At 43.9% G+C, this 6,120-nt stretch overlaps 1 pseudogene; it reads right to left on the bottom strand.

Annotated features, from left to right (window-relative positions):
* Positions 1–951: 951 nt before the first annotated feature.
* Positions 952–4,585, bottom strand: LOC113495155 (annotated as a pseudogene).
* Positions 4,586–6,120: the final 1,535 nt, after the last annotated feature.

Here is a 6,120-nt window from a genome sequence, read left to right on the forward strand (position 1 = left end):
GAGGGCTTTCGTTCAAAAATTCCTAACTTATATCTTCTAACCACGCGGACGAAGTCGCGGGCAACAGCTAGTTACCTATATGTAGTTTCGCGCATAGGTAGTTTGTCCGAGAGGCGCGAGTCGCGGCGCGACACGTCGGCGATAGAAGAAAATCAGCTGTAGTCTTAGTAAAGCAATGAGGGGCCGCTAGGGTGCAAGTATGCAGCTCAAGTTTAGTGGGTAATTCAGGGTAACACGTATAAAAGCCTTTCGTGAAGGTAACCACTTCAAAGGGTTAAGTTATTGAAGGGGTTAACCCCTTCACGTGGTTACCCTAATGAAGGTGTTAACCATTTCGCTGGGTTTCGAGGATGTAACTCGAACAAAAGGTAACACTGCGATATGAGTTACCCCGTGTACGGGTTACCCTGTCAAACGGCTTAACTCTAAAGTGGGGTTGTCCGGTCCCTGGTTCCAAAGTAAAACGGCTTGGACAGGGAAAGAAGAGTTGACGATACCAGAGCTATGGGAAGGATGCAGAAGAAGAAGATTATTGGAAGACCAGAGGTCGCGGCTGTGATTATCGCACAGATAGCGGAAATAAGAAGCAGAGAGCCCGCATCTTGCGGCGCTCGCGGATGGGAAGCCAGCCAAGGGTGGTGCGATAAGCAGACACATGGTCATACTTTCGCTGATTGAAAACAAATCGAATGCAGTTACTGAGAAGTCTATCCAGTTTGTTGAGAAGATCTGCATTCAGGTCCAAATAACACACATCGCCATAGTCGACAACTGGGAAAATAAGTGTTTGCACGAGCATTACCTTAGTCTTGGACGGAAGGAAATTTTTTAGCCGGTATAGAGTACGGAGTGTGCCGGTGACTTTATGCGAGACGTCAGCAACTTGTGCACGCCAACTCAGAGTGGAGTCAATCGAGAGGCCGAGATTCTTGGCAACCAGGCTGAGATTGATCACTGAACTGTCGTAGATGATTGTTGTGTCGAGTCTGTTGAGCAGTCGCTGACTGCCCACTGCCCAATTATAGCCTGGCACTTGGTGGGGTTCACGACCAGTCCAAAGCCCTCCGCCCAATCCCTGATGCTATGGAGGTCCTTGTTAATAGCATCCATCGCCGAAGACACGGTTTCGATAGTTGCCTGCGAGTAAAGCTGCAAGTCGTCGGTATACAAATGATAAGCACATCGAAGGATTTGAGTTATATAATTGACTAGCTGTTGCCCGCGACTTCGTCCCCGTGGGTAGAAGATATAAGTTATGATTTAGGTATACCTGCCCGGTCTTTTTCACATTTTCCATTGTATCTTAGCTCCTATTAGTCGCAGCGTGATGGTTTATAGCCTAAAGCCTTCCTCGATGAATGGTTTATTCAACACAAAAATAATTTTTCAATTTGGACCAGTAGTTCCTGAGATTAGCGCGTTCAAACAAACAAACAAACAAACTCTTCAGCTTTATATATTAGTATGGATAAACAAGGAAAAAACTAAAGGAGAAATAATACCGCCTTGAGGTACGCCAGTAGTCAGGTCACCCCATTTAGAGGTCAATTCGCTACTGCGAACCACCTGACGGCGACCCCGAAAATATGAGGAGAACCAATCCAGGACCTTGGACGACATCATGAGGTGGTCAAGGGTAGAAAGAAGGATTTCATGACTGACGTTATTAAAGACATTCGAGAAGTCCACCAAGGCAACTACAGTGACCTTGGTGTTCTCCATACCCGCCCTAATATCGCCAGTCAATTTAAGGAGCGCCGATGTGGTACTGCAGCCAGGCCTAAATCCTGACTGCAGGGGGTTCAAGAGGTCATGTTCAGCGACATACCTGTACAGCTGTCGATGAACACAATCCTCAAGGACTTTGGACAAGAAGGGGAGAATGGAAATAGGTCGGAAGTGATTAGGGTCAGAGGGATTCTGGATTTTCGGCAAAGGAATGACGTGTGCGGTCCGCCATTGGTAAAGATACAGGCCGGTGTCGAGAGAGAAATTTATGACGTGGGAGATAGGAGGAAGGAGATATTCCAGGATGGTGGTAATCATGCGGCAGCTAATGCCGTCGGCCCCCACAGCGTTGGACTTTATGGAAAGGACAACCTTCTTGATACCATCCAAGGAAATGGGTGCGAAACAGAAATGTGGGATATCGGGCCGAGGTAATTCGGACAAATAACTTAAGGTGGGTGACTTGGCATGGAAAGATGATGGCGAAGAGGTGGTGAAATGATCATTCATTTCATCCAAGCCAACCGCACACTGTAGGTCTAAATTCTTCGACTTGCCGATACCTAGCGTTCCGAGAAACTGCCAGACATCGGCAGGAGAGGAAGAAGTTATATTAGAAATAATATTTCGGCGTTTAGCGTTACGTATCATCTGGTTACACCTATTTCTTGCAGCCTCGAAGGCGCTCCAGTGCTCGTCGCAGCGCTCCCGCCTAAATCTTCGAAAAGCACTGTCCCGACGTCTCATGGCCATACGAACTCCAGGAGATATCCAGGGGGCAGGTGGGCGCTTCAATTTCACCTTGCGTATAGGCGCGTGAGTGTCATATAAATTAATTATATTTTAATTGAGGATTTCGACCTTCTCAGAGACGGTAGCGGCTTGTTTGAGTCCATCCCAGTTCACGTTCGAGGCGTCTCTGCGCAGATTCTCTTTGTCCATACGCTTAAGGAACGCAAGTGAAAACTTTAGGACTAGGTTTGGGAGGTTTGAGGATATAGGAGAGATAGATAAGGTCGTGGTGGGAGAAACTAGGAGCAGGATACTGACCAAGGGATGAAACAAGGAGCGGGGAGGACGTTAGGATTAGGTCGAGCCAGGTGTCATGTCCGTCGGAATTGTGGTAAGTGGCTTGTAGGGGAAGAACATGAAGACTGGCAGAGCGGGTAATATTGAGGAGATTGCGGAAACGAGAGGAATTGTGGGATAGGAAATCGGTATTGAAGTCGCCCATGATAACAATATGTTGATATTCAGACCCTAAAGATTCCAGTACCGGCTCGATACTGGAGAAGTAGTCAACACAGGGGGGGAGCAGTATACGACACCTAGAACAAGTTTAGCACCATTGACACATGCTTCGATGAAAACAAATTCAGCGGTAGTAGAGTTTGCAGGAGAGGAAACAAGAATTTTGTGTGAGAGGCTGCTTTCGAGGTAGATGGCTACACCACCGCCCCTTTTACCTACGCGATCATTCCTAATTAGTATAAAGCCGGGAACAGGATAAGTGGTAGAAAGAAGGTGAGGCTTAAGCCAGGTCTCCGAAATCAGGACGGCATGAACGTCAGCATCAGTGAAGGTGTCAAATAAGTCACTGTAATGACTGGGGACACTCTGAGCATTAATGTGACATATATTTAAAAAATTCTGGGACTGGGATACAAATGATTGTCGCACCAGGTCACCTAGAGTTCCCGCTGTAGAACTGTAACTGTTGTTTAAGGAGGAGTTAGCTGAGTGGAAAGAATCATTGTCGCTTGACATAGATACTATAAATAAATAATATACATGTATATCTTAAAACTTAACAAGAGTAGAAGGGACCTAAAATGTTAATTTAAGTACAATAAACACAAAAAACGAAAGCTAAACATATCTCTGCACCACTCGCTAGCAAACACAACATTATAATAGACAAGACTCAGTTACAACAGAGGACGGAGAGCGGAAGGGAAGGAGAATGCAAGAAGACTTATATTTTACACTAGCTGTTGCCCGCGACTTCGTCCCCATGGGTAGAAGATATAAGTTATGATTTATACCTGCCCTGTTTTTTTCACATTTTCCATTCTATCTTCGCTCCCATTAGTCGCAGCGTGATGGTTTATAGCCTAAAGCCTTCCTCGATGAATAGTCTATTCAACACAAAAAGAAGTTTTCAATTTGGACCAGTAGTTCCTGAGATTAGCGCGTTCAAACAAACAAACAAACTCTTCAGCTTAATATATTTGTATAGAGTATATGTAGATTATAAAAATTGTCCTATAATGAGAAGAGATTAAAATAAAATACGAACAATCTGAGTAAATCAAATTTAAGAACGAAACGTTTGAACGTCGAAAACGAAACAATGAAACAAATAAATACAATACGTCAAAATGACGTATCGTTGAAAAATTACAAAATGAAATAAATATTAGAGTGAAGATACTAAAAAACGTTTACAATAAAGTGGGTTCATGTAATATAAATATAAAGCTGGTAACTTGCATTACCTCTCCCCCATCACAGTTCACAAAGACAAAAACAATTACACAGGTTGCCCATGGAGGATATCCAAAACAGTAGTGTTGTCATGCTGCTCAGACTCGGCTACTCCAAGAAAAAGGAGCGCTTTCCTTCGATGCCGGGTCTCAATAACATCTACAGAGCGAGTGCACTCACCAATTTGCTGACGCAGCAAGCCCAGCATGCTAAACATTAGCTCACGGAAGGTCCTGAATTCCTCAGCAACCTTTGCCACTGTGTCCTTCGCCGAGCTGATGTGAAGTTGAGCCTTAAGTTTAGCCATCCTCCTGCAGAAAGTCTCCTTCAACTTGTTTTGGGCGACTTGGATCTCGCTGAACTGGGACATTCTTCAGTACCTCTACCATGAGTTTTGAGCCACCGGGCTCGCTAGCGTCTGCGTAAAAAATATCTATGACAAAATGTACAGCGCCCCTAGCGGTCACTTGACAAACTAAAATCGGTAGTATGAGTTACCAAATAAAACCTATAGAAAAATTCGTAACGTATTCGATAGCGAGCGCGAAACGTTTTGCGGTGGTTTCTCTAAGAAAACGGTACCATGAGTCACAAACTTGACAGATGGTATCGACAAATACCATTACGATTGTAGTTAAGTAACTCACTTGCTAAACAAGGTGTGAGACGGTATTCGGTTTATAGAAATTGTTTAGTTTTAAGTATATCTTGTGAGAATCATGTCGGCAAGAAAGTATTTAAAATCAAGTAGCACTAATTAAAAGTCAATTTTACATTGACAGCTCCCCGTATCGCCCACTCCTTCACCGCTTCCTAAGCGCTCTAGCTGTGAAGAAGAAACGGAGCAATAAACTTCACAACATAGCACGCTGTTGCTTTTTTACAATGAAACATACACACATAAATTCATTATTATGGAAACGCTGGAAATAAGGCAGCGTTCACGGAGGGCCCCACCCCAACCAATAGTTCATAAGTATATTATATTTGTCGGCGTAGCTCTCTTTTGGGTGTCAGGATAGCCGACATCGGGATAGGGTATTCAATAAAACACACATTCACGCCTCATTATCTCATTATCGTTTAATCCTAACCCTATCTGGACATATTCCCAACAACGCCCGCCCGTCACCGCTTGCTAAGTGCGCTGGAGAGAACAAACGGTGCAACAAACTCCCCAGCCTTGCGCTGTCCAATCACTACACATTATTAAGTCACTTTACACAATCTATATTCACAATATTAACAACACTATCATCAATTACGCCTCAACAATTACTAACTTTAATATTACGCGATAATCACTTAGTAACACGACCATCTTCAAAACTTATAATCCACTATTCTAAATTCAAATATACCCGCTTCTATTTTACAACCAGTAACTATACAGGGTGTAAGGAACACCGTGACTTTTCCGTGGGACCTGAGTTCTAGACATGATTCCAGACCCCACTGCGTTGGAATTTTTCATCGGTCTTTTCATGAAAATTGCAGTTTTTTTTCGCGTTTTTTTAATTTTATGTGTCATAAAATCATTTTTCCTACGTATTTCAATAATATTTCCATAAACAAAATCATTATTAAGCCGTTTTCACAAAAAAAGGCAATGTAAATGAAACACTAAAAACTGCTCCCGATCAGCTGATTCGTAAAGGTACTCGTCGGTCATCGCTCTCTTGCAAATCTAACCGAAAGTGACGTCAAAACCGAACCAATACTCATAAGCGACAAGCGTAAGAGATAGCACAACTATTGCGCGCGCACTCGCACGCATTATTCGTAATCCTGCCTACTATTCCTTTAAAAAAAGCCGCGCGCTTTGTAGGCACCGCTAGCCGCCTTTGTCGACACCGCCAGCGCGTCGCCGACACCTACAGCGGTATCGGCGAGTGACGTACCTGT

This window comes from Trichoplusia ni, chromosome 6 (assembly GCF_003590095.1).
Source record: "Trichoplusia ni isolate ovarian cell line Hi5 chromosome 6, tn1, whole genome shotgun sequence".
In the NCBI taxonomy this organism is placed as follows: domain Eukaryota; kingdom Metazoa; phylum Arthropoda; class Insecta; order Lepidoptera; family Noctuidae; genus Trichoplusia; species Trichoplusia ni.